The sequence below is a fragment of the Dipodomys ordii genome, unplaced genomic scaffold (assembly GCF_000151885.1).
Source record: "Dipodomys ordii isolate 6190 unplaced genomic scaffold, Dord_2.0 Scaffold43, whole genome shotgun sequence".
NCBI classification, from domain to species: domain Eukaryota; kingdom Metazoa; phylum Chordata; class Mammalia; order Rodentia; family Heteromyidae; genus Dipodomys; species Dipodomys ordii.
In genome coordinates, this window is record NW_012267259.1 from 8,151,256 (window position 1) to 8,161,524 (window position 10,269).

The 10,269-nt window shown below is 47.5% G+C and overlaps 1 protein-coding gene across 3 annotated transcripts in view; it reads left to right on the forward strand.

The window, feature by feature from the left end:
* Window positions 1-10,269, forward strand: part of Nedd4l (neural precursor cell expressed, developmentally down-regulated 4-like, E3 ubiquitin protein ligase) — a 299,659-nt gene that overhangs the window by 49,411 nt on the left and 239,979 nt on the right. Inside the window, exon 1 of one of the 3 annotated variants that reach the window (XM_013018977.1) lies at window positions 8,629-8,675. The exons of the other annotated variants lie outside the window; for them this stretch is intronic. The gene's annotated coding sequence lies outside the window, so the exon portion shown is untranslated. Of the gene's footprint in view, window positions 1-8,628; window positions 8,676-10,269 lie in introns of those variants that run through there. 3 annotated transcript variants of the gene reach the window in all.

The following is a 10,269-nucleotide window of genomic DNA, read 5'->3' on the forward strand; positions in this document are numbered from 1 at the left end:
GCTGCCTGGTGAGAGCGCTGGTACCTCTACTTCTTCTTTGTGACTTTGGGCACTCTGCTTACTTCTTCAAGTGTTTCTCTTTCTTCATGTCTAATGGGTTCAGTGAACTAGTGAACAACTACAGAGGTATTAGAAGGATTAAATTACTTAATATATTCCAAGTGTGGCTGGCAGAACCTAACAGAGAATAAGTTGTTGTGTTTTGTTTTGTTGGCCTAGGCGCTGTCCCTCAACTTTTTCCATTCAAGGCTAGTGCTCTACCATTTTGAGCCACAGTGCCACTTCCAGTTTTCTGGTGGTCAGTTGGAGATAGGAAGCTCATGGACTTTCCTGCCTAGATTGACTTGGAATCATGATCCTCAGATCTCAGCCTCCTGAGTAGCTAGGATTACAGGTTTGAGCTGCTGGCACCTAACAAGAGTAAGTTTTTGTTGTCGTCGTTATTTGAAGACAGAATATTATCACAATGAACTACAGGCCACATTGAATTCTGTCATCATAGGTCATAGAGGGGAGCTACCTTGCCACCCATGCCTCCTCCCTGTGTTTTCATGTGGACTTCCCTCGGCTCTTCTGCTTTTCCTCTTGATGGAAGGCCCTCTTTGGAACTCAGTGACCTCTTTATTGATTCCAGATATAGTCACATTCTAAGGTTCTGGGGGTTACAGTGAACATTTTCAGGGAGCTTTCTGCAGCTCACAGTTGGAGGGTTTGTTATTGAAACACGGGGCTGGAGTGAAGGGATTGCAGGGAAGCAGAGGAAGTGCTTGGCTTGGGTGATGTTTGCAAATGGTTTGCTAAGGGGCCAGGAATGGGCAGGAGGAAGGGACTCCTGGGGTGAGGAAGATACCCAGAATATCCAGGTCTGAGGTTAGCAGCCCCATCCTGGGGCTCAGCAGGCCAATGGCTGGTTCATTAGAGTCTGGGTGAATGAATGGATTAAATGAGGTACCAAGGAGGCTGGTTGGGTGCTAAACATTAGCCTGAGAAATCAGTGTCTTATATTGTAGGCATTTGAGAGGTTCATTAAGCAATTGTACCCCTGGGGCAGCGACGGGGTGGGGGTGCAGGGGACCGTATCTCAGTATCACAGTACCTGCCTGGCATACATGAGGCCCTGGGCTTGATCCCCAGCACCACACCCTCCCCCCAAAACCTGGAAGCCACCAATGGGCCTAGCACAATTCTGGGGGTGAGAGGAGCACCTTCTAGCTCTTAACTATGTCTAAATCTATGTTTATAGAGGGACAGCGTATGGCTATCTCTATGTTAGAAATGCTCGACTCGACTCTGCAGTATCAGAAATGAATAGATGCTCAAGTGATACAGGAGATTTCGGCAAGGCAATTCACTTTTGTGCAGAAGGAAGCAAGGCGGTTTACTCTATGCAGGGCTAGGCAGGCACCCCAGGCAGAGCAGTTTGCTACGTTTGTATCCCGGTCCAAACTGTCCTCCTCCTCGTCAAGGAGACGGACTAAGCCAAGGTTAGAAAGGGGGCCAGTCTTTCATTTTCTTTGCTCCCCTCATGCAGGCTGGGAGGGGCATGGCTGGAGGAGGTTGATGAGGTCATTAGCAGCTTCAGCTGATGGTCCTTTTACCTTCATTGGTAAAGATTTCTCCTTTTAATAAGCAACACACCTGCTTGTGGCAGCTTTATGCTTTTAACTCCTTTGATGAAGATTTAGCTCCCTATCATTGTTAGCTGGTTACGAGCAACACACTTGTTAGCTACAGTTTTTTGTTTTTTTAATTTTAACTCCTCAACACAAGATTTATATTTCTAACATGGCTGGCTGGTTACAAGCAGTACAGATAATATTTACAATACAAAATAAAGAATTCTAAGACGTATCAATACACAATGCCAGTTACACTTGGTTTGACAGAAAAGACTTTTTCTCATTTATAAAGTCTTAAGTAGGTTTTGATTTTACACTGTTTATTCTTTTAATGAGCAAATTATGGTGGAGTGGAGGCTGGGTTTAGACTTGTGGTTGTATGGATTTACATCCTGGCTTTGTCGGCTTTATCGTATGACATAGTAGAAAGAACCTCAGTTTTCTCAGCTATAGATAGTGATGGTTCCATGCACATAGCAGTGTGGGGGAAGGGTCTTGCATTTGCCTTCTTATTGTGTCACTCAGATTATGCTATCCATGGAGTCAGAAAGGAGAATACAGTAGAGGCAAATTGGGGAAATTTTGGAATTTTGAGGTTTTTTTTGGTATCAGTTCTAGGGCCTGAACTCAGGGCTTCCCACGTCCACTTCTCTTTTTTTTGCTGACAGATGGTGCTCTACCACTTGAGCAATACCTCCAATCCAACATTTTGCTTGGTAATTGGAAATAGAATCATAGGAACTTTTCTGCCCAGGCTGGCTTCAAACCTTGGTTCTGAAATCTCAGCCTCTTGAATAGCTAGGATTACAAACGTGAACCACTGGCTTCTAGCTAAAACAGGCGTTAAAAAACAATGATTGTTTTTTTAATAGGGGAACAAAAAATTTTGCATCCATCCATTCATTTAGCAACAGGACAGAAGGAGCCAGTAGTGAAGTGCTGGGCATCCAGACATGCTCCCCTCCTCTCAGGGATCTTCTGGGCCAGGTGGTGAGGGTGGACCTGGGAGGGTGTGGTGAGGGTCGCCTCCTCTGTCCAGTTGCTCAAGGTAGTGACACAGGGTTAATGCAGGAAGAGTTCCATGTAGGTGGAAGCATATCCATTCATGTTAGAATTCACCCAGAGAATGGGAAGTTACCACAGGCAATGGTAACATCACGTGGAGAAGTCTTGAGGGTTGGGAGAGGTGCACAGTGTGGTTGGAGGTGATTCAGGAATGATCCAGTGTGATGGGCCAGTAAGCAGAAGAAGGGAGGCCTAAGACTGTAAAGGGGGCCACTCACATCAGCAGTAGCGAGCCATGTGGAGATGTTTGCTGTTTCTGAAGACTTCACTGGGCTGAGTTTTGGAAGGAATTTTCTGGGATCTTGCTGAGTTTAAGACTTGGGCTAGAGCTGCAGGAGCTGTGGGAAGGGAGAGAGTGAATAGTGGGTAAGATGATTTGTAGATGGGTTCCAGGTGGGGAGATCCCTGGATTTCTGGCTTGGGAATCCATGTGGGTAATGGCTTCATTCCGATGAGCGGGAGGCTGCCATCTTGGATGGTTGGGTTAGAGAAGCCTGAGGAACCGCATAGGTCTTTTTCTATAAGTAGCCAGGTGGCACATGGGTCCTGTTCCTCTGTCAATGAAGGACAATGAAGGCATGCAAGCTGCTCTTCAGGGGTGTGGTCCTGCAGCACAAGACTTGAGATTTGGTGTTTAGGGTAGTCATAAAGACTTCACCAGTGTTTGAATTTGGTATTCCTAGAGTACACGGGAGAGGGTTATTCTTCGTTCAGTGAGTCTGGTGAGGTCATGTGATCACTTTTTTGAGGGTGGTAGTGAGACCTAATCTTGCTGTGTGGCCTCATGTCTCAGCTGTCTGAGTGGTGGGATTTTAGGCTTGTACCCACTATACTTGGTAATGTACCAACTTTGATTCATTTGTGATGTGACTCCTCTTGGCTTTGGGTCTAGCAAAACTTGGGACCCCTGAACACTTGACTCTCCCAGCTGAGATGCCCAGCGTATTCCAGAGGCAGCTGTGCCATTAGCTGTGTCCCCAAGGGGGGACTGTGCCAAGCCACCATGACCTGCACTCAGAAAGAAAGCTTTGTTTTGAAGGAGAGGTTGAGATCTGGGAGGTGCGGTCTGACTCATCATAGACCCTTCTGATGCAGCTTTTGGGTAAGAGGGTTTAACTTCCCTTTCTTGCCTTTGCTAAAGTCTGAATTCAGTTTTGAACTCACTTTGTGTAGGTGCATGCCTGTGCGCGTATGTACCCATGCGATATGTGTGTGTGTGTGTGTGTAGTTGCATACACATACTTAACATACCGTTGAACCCAAAAGTGTTTCTTTTGCTTTTGTCCCAGTTATTTTAAAATGCTTGCGCATTTCTTGGTTAATGGATTTGGGTTGTTTGCCTCCTGTTAAAGTAATGTTGCAATGAATATCCGTGTGTGCTCTTGGGTGGGATTTTGTGCACACATTTCCATTTCTCTTAGTTTTGTACTTAGAAGTGGGACAGCTGGGTCAGGTGCTAACTCTATTCGTTTCACCTTTTAGGAAGTACTAGACTGTTTTCCATAGTGCCTGTGTTTGAGTGATGCCCCGGAAGTCTGGGTTCTCCGTGCTCCCCTGAAAGCCAGCCTGTGTGGCCTGAGCAAGGACCAGGAGGAACTACAAAGCCAAGACACTGTAGAGCTGCAGCCCCTGTGGGCGAGCTAATGAATCATTTGTCATTTGAGGGGTGGCATGGTATGACTGAAGGATTTTTAGTAGAGCGGCGGCATCGTTAGGTTTCAAGACCTTGTCTAAATGACAATGGGTTGGAATTGGGGAACCTTGTGATCAACCAAGAGGCTGAGCATGGTTGCTCAGGCTTATAATCTCCATTATTACCCTGGAGATGGAAGGTTTTAGGCCTGCCCATGCAAAAGGTTGTGAACCCATCTTTGTCAACACAGATGGGTATGGTAGTATGCGCCTGTCCTACCACCCATGTGCGAAGCAAAAAATAGGATCATGGTTCAGGCCAGTGGGGGCAAAAAATACATGACCTTTTCTGAAATACAAGAGGCGTAGGGAACGGTGCTTGCCTAGCAAGCAGGAGGTGTCCAGAATTCAAATCTGATTACTGCAACAAAAAGTAAAAAAGACCCAAGGACATAATAGTGTACTAAGCTGAGACCCCTGATGGTGGTGTGGGACAGTGTCAGGGCTGTCTGCTTTTCTATGAGGGCAGGCTCCCTCAGGCTTGCAGACAGCCACTTGAAGCAAGCCGGAAGCATTATCGCTGTTACTTCGTGTTTTTTGAGCATAGGACCCAGCCATATGCCAAGCTAAGACAGGGGCTGTTTTTCAGTTTGTGCAGTCCTGCATTCTTAAACACGGATTTCCACAATGAAAACGCATCCACTGACCTGGAAGATGGGTTTTTACAAGCCTCTCCTACTCAGCTTTCTTACTCAGGCGGGAAGTGGCACCGTTATCTCTTGTGAAGATTGCTGTTGGGCAGCACCATTTTTTTTTCCCTATTGGGGTCATGTGGAAGATGTTAAAAGCTTTTCATCTTTCCCTGTCCTGCTTTATAAAATGCACTTTTGTCTTGCAGTCGTCATAGCTTAGCAGGAGTCCTTCTGGTCCATGGAGAAAGGGGTTACAGACACTGCAGGTGTTAGGCTGTCTACTGACAACCAACCACAAACTGGGTGCCTGGAATCCCAGCTACTCAGGAAGCTGAGATCTGAGGATCACGGTTTGAAGGAAGCTTGGTAGAAAAGTCTGAGACTCTTATCTCCAGTTAAGCAGCAAAAGGGCCAGAAGTGGAGGTATAGCACAAGGACTAGAGTACTAGCCTTGGGTAACATGCCAAGTGAGAGCGAGAGGCTCTGAGTTCAAGCTGCCATGCAAACACAACTTCACTGGGAGAAGATGACTATTCTAGAACCTCCACGGAAAGGTCGGAGGAGAGAGCCTTTCCCAAGTTCCTCCTGTGCCTCAGCCCCTTCCTCCTGTTTCAGAGGCCGCCATACTGCAGTCATGTCTCTTCTGACTTGCTTCTGCCTTCCTGCTCCTTTCTCTCTCCTCTCATCCCATCTTAAGAGCCCTTGTAATTACACTCTTCCTATCTGGATAATCCAGGATGATCTCCCTATTTTAAGGTCAGCTGATTAGCAATTTTAATTCCATCCACAGCCTTAATTCTTCCCTTTCCCTGTAACAACATAGTCACAGGTTGGGGATTAGGAGATGGATGTTTTTGGGGACCTCCTGTGGTGGTAGACTCAACTTTTAGCTGTCTAGCATTGTGAACTTGCCTCAGAGCCTTGGTCCCCCCGCCCCCTCGCTTCCCACTGTGTGTGTACATATAGTAGTTGCTGATCTTTGTGCTTTCTCCTGGGGATATATGGAAGTCCTCATTGGAATTCACTTGCATTTGCATTGACAGAAGTTTTTAAAGCCAGCTCTGGGTGAGATGTGTTGAAGTTCAGGTTTCTCATGGAGACAAGCTCATGTGGGAAGCATAAAAGGTTAGGCTATGAAAATACTAAGATACAGCAAAGGTCCTCCCAAGATGAACTTAGGAGTTTGTTGAAATTGACGAGGTTCATGGCACAGACTGGATTCTGACTTCCAGCCCCTTGGTGGAGGGAGAAGGAATGTGAGGTGAGCATGATTTGGATTTGTGGCCTTTGGAAGAATGTCTTGCTCTTTGCTTGCTTGGTTACTTACTGCATATTTGGTGAGAATGGATGGCTTGGGTATGTTATATAGCAAAGGGGTAGAGACAGTATATCCAATGACTAGTAGGTATACAGTGAGTAGGACTTTTTGTGTGTGTGTGCCACTACTGGGGTTTGAACTGAAGGCCTTTGACCCTCCATTCAAGCCTGGCACTCCACTACTTGAGCCACACTTTTCTTCCAGTTTTTTGCTGGTTAATTCGACATACAAATCCCATAGACTTCCCAGACTGGCTTCAAACCATGATCCTCAGATCTCAGCCTCCTAAGTAGCATGAGCCACCACTGCTGTGTTGACAGTGAGTGTTTTTCACTGGGTCCAGCATGACATTGTAGATCTTGGAATAGGATGCTTTCCCTGTTTCTAATGGGTTACAGAAAGCAATAAAAGTAGAATTTCGTCATGTGCCTGGGTAAACAATACCCTGTTGAGTGCCAGGATGGTCCAGGGCAAAGCCACCCAGAGAGGCTGAGAGGAAAGGGAAGGGGAGTGGCCAGTTCCCCACCCAAGCTCACATAGGCCGCCTGTTCTTAAGCTAGTGAACCAAAGAAAGGCCAAGAGCAGCAGGAATCACCTGCTAGAGCCCTGCCTACCTGGCGGGAAGTTCAGGCCAGAGACAGAAGCCCTGTCAGCCACAAACCTCAGAAAGGCTCAGTTCACAGGTGATGAGTGAGCTGAAAATATCAAAACTTAGAATTTTGTAGTTCAAAGCATTCACAGATCCACCCCTGCCTTTCTTTTCTGAGTACTTCGGTGTTTTTGGGTCTTTCTTTTCTTTTTCTTTTTAGATACATTTCAGGCCATGGTTCCAGATACCAATTTAAATCAGCATATATATGATTTTGAGGATTAAAAAAACCCAGCCCATTTTTATTACCATCTAGAATAATGCATACTCAAGATAATATGTAGTCAATTCTTGATCAGGTTCAAATTTGATTTGGGTACACTTTTGACTTTGGAAGGCAGCCACATTGTTCCTGAACATTTTGTCTTTATTTACAGGGAGGCACTGAGATAATTTTTTTTGCTTTTAAAGCGTATTTTTTGAGGTAAAATTATAAGCTCATGAGACTGGGTTGGTTAGTAGGAAAAACAGCCTTATTGCTTTACCCGGTACCTGTGTGTTTTCCTAGGGGTGGTGAGTGACACAAATGGACTCCCAGGTCCTCTCCATCCTGTGATGGATCCCAGAGCACTTCCCTCCCTCCCTGCTGAGGCTGTCAGTAGAAATCAAAAGAGGCCTTCCTGACCTGACCTCGGGGTAGTGGCTGCCTCTGCCTTCCCAGATAGGCTTTACAGCCCTGCTCTGAAGGCAGAGCCTATGATGAATGACAGCCCATTGAAGGGCTATGCAAGGGATGTGCGCATGCGCGTCCCCATGACCCTTTGTGTTTCACTCTCTGCCCCCGTCCCCAATCCATGATTTAGCTCCCTTTGCTGCCCTTTTCATTCATGGGCTATTCCCCAAAGCACACCCTGGATTACAGCATCCGCTGTCGTACTGTCGTAGGGAGCACACAAATTGGCTCCTGAACATGTTGCCTCCAGTACTTTCCTTGCTGTTGCACCAGCGGCATCTTTACTCACTGCCACTTGTTATGTGCTTTTTTGGTGCAGGTGAAGGCTGCTGTAGAACCTCTGATGTAAAATTTTATGAATGGGTAAAAATGGAAACTGAACTGGTGATTTGAGCTTAGGGCCCTTCCTTCCCTTCCCTTCCCTTCCCTTCCCTTCCCTTCCTTCCTTCCTTCCTTCCTTCCTTCCTTCTTTCCCTTCCTTCCTTCCTTCCTTCCTTCCATTCCTTCCCTTCCTTCCTTCCTTCCTTCCTTCCTTCCTTCCTTCCTTCCTTCCTTCCTTCCTCCCTTCCTCCCTTTGCTTCTTCCCTTCTTTCCTGGTATTATAATGAGAAGTTCTGCTTCATTAATGGTTATGCTGAAATGGTTTGTTTCTATCAACAGATGAATTAAAACAAAAAGCAGTCTAACTGACCTGTCTCCACTCACCCACCACTCTGGGAACTTTTGCATCAAATCTTTGAAAATGTCCTGAAATACTTGCAATCTGTTGGAGCCCAAGGGAAGCATCTGATGTCTTCACTTCCCAGCTCTGGAGCTTGCTGCCACTTCTACTTAAAATAACTGTTACCCAAGGACAGCCTCCTTTCCGTCCCTGCAGTGAAGGACTCCGGGTTCTGTAGGCCCCGGGGTGCTGGCGTCACCCGTGGGGCTGATTTTAAGTCGCCTCTGGCACGCAGCCCACACAGGGCTTCTCTTGGGGACCGTGATCGCATCCATCCCACCTGCTGCCATCTTTCTGGAGTCACAGGTCAGCACTGGACCTTGGATTTTTATCCAGGTTTGGGGCTATCCTCAGGCCACTAATATTCTTAGGGAGATCCAGTGGTGGTGATAGCCCCCATCTCTCCCCTCCTGTCCTCATTCCCTCCCCCTCCAATCTCCCCCCTTTTTCTCCTCTCCTCTTTCCCCTTTCTCTTTTCCCCTTTCCATTTCCTCCTTCCTTTCCCTCTTCATTTCCCCCCTTGTCCCTCCCTTTCCTTCCCTTTTTCTTCTTAAGTCAAGCCAAGGCTTTAGCTGTAGTAATTCTCTAGTCACCCCTGCCCTGTGGACTGGCCCCGTGTGTCTCCCCTTCCTGCTCACTATTGTCCCCGTCTTCCTGTCTCTGGAGGAAAGGCCATCACAGGCACCTCAGAGGACTTGGTCCCACTCCCGCTCCCCTTTCCTACGTGCTGGAAACATAAGAGAGGTAGAAGGGCGCTGTGGATGCCCGCGTGCGCCTCTGTCGAGAAGGAACACAGGCCATTCTCATTCCCTCTCTGCCTCCAGCCTGACCTATGGGCTCCCTGGAATGTCCCACAGGGCCAGCAGGAGGTGTGGGCTCCAGCATCACTTGTCCCTGTAGTCATCCTGGATTCTCAGCAGCTGTCCGGTGCCTTCTCCCCTCCTCAGTGACCTGCTGCTGGTGTGGATGACCCTGCCATATTCTATGCTCCTGACCACAGGACACTGTGGTGGCTGTCACCAAGAGCGCAACCACTTTGTAATAAGTGGGCACTGTGATTTGGACTGGGTGACTCTTAAGTGTCTGCAGTCCAGCCCCCCAGCCCTTTGCTGTTGTCTTGATCTCTTAGCCATGCGTTTGGCCAAGTGGGTCTCAATGTTGGCTGTATATTAGGATTAACCAGGGGGAAATCTGCCAGTGCTCCAGGGCTCACATCTAGAGACCTTAATTTCATTGGCCTGTCACAGGCAAGCTCTGGCATTGGGGGTTAATTTATTAGCTACTCTGGCATTGCTGGGTGAGTTCAACAGCTACTGAAATAGAACCCAAAGTGTCCTTTTATTTCTCCTAAATCTCAGCTGCAGCATGGTGTCACCTGGCGGTCTCTCCCTCCATCTTGGAAGATCTTCTTTCCACCTACGAATCATCTGGGAGAGAATTCTTGCCAAGGTGCACCCTCCCCATCTCTTGGGTGTCTTCTCATCTGTTCTCCTCAGGACCTAGAACCCTTGGACCTTTGCTGGCATCTAGACTAGACCACCCAAGTACAGACGGCTGGGCCAGGCAGCAAGCAAGGGGCGGGGCTGGAGTGGGAACAATATGTATATGAGGAAGAGGAGACAAGGCTCTCCTCCTTTTCTAGTCTGGTAGGCCAAGGAGAAGGAGAAGGTGTGGATTAGGCCAGGCCCAAATTTGAATCCCGCTTATGCCATTCCCCTCCTCTATGATGAGGTTCTTTATCTTTACCCGGTGGGATTTTGTCAAGGTGGAATGAGTTACCGGCATGACTGTTAGTGTAAGGTTCAGCCTGAAGTGAGATGATATTTTTTCCTACTTTGCCATTTAGGAAAACTAACTTCTCTCCCCTCCCCTCCCCTCCCCTCCCCTCCGCTCCCCTCCC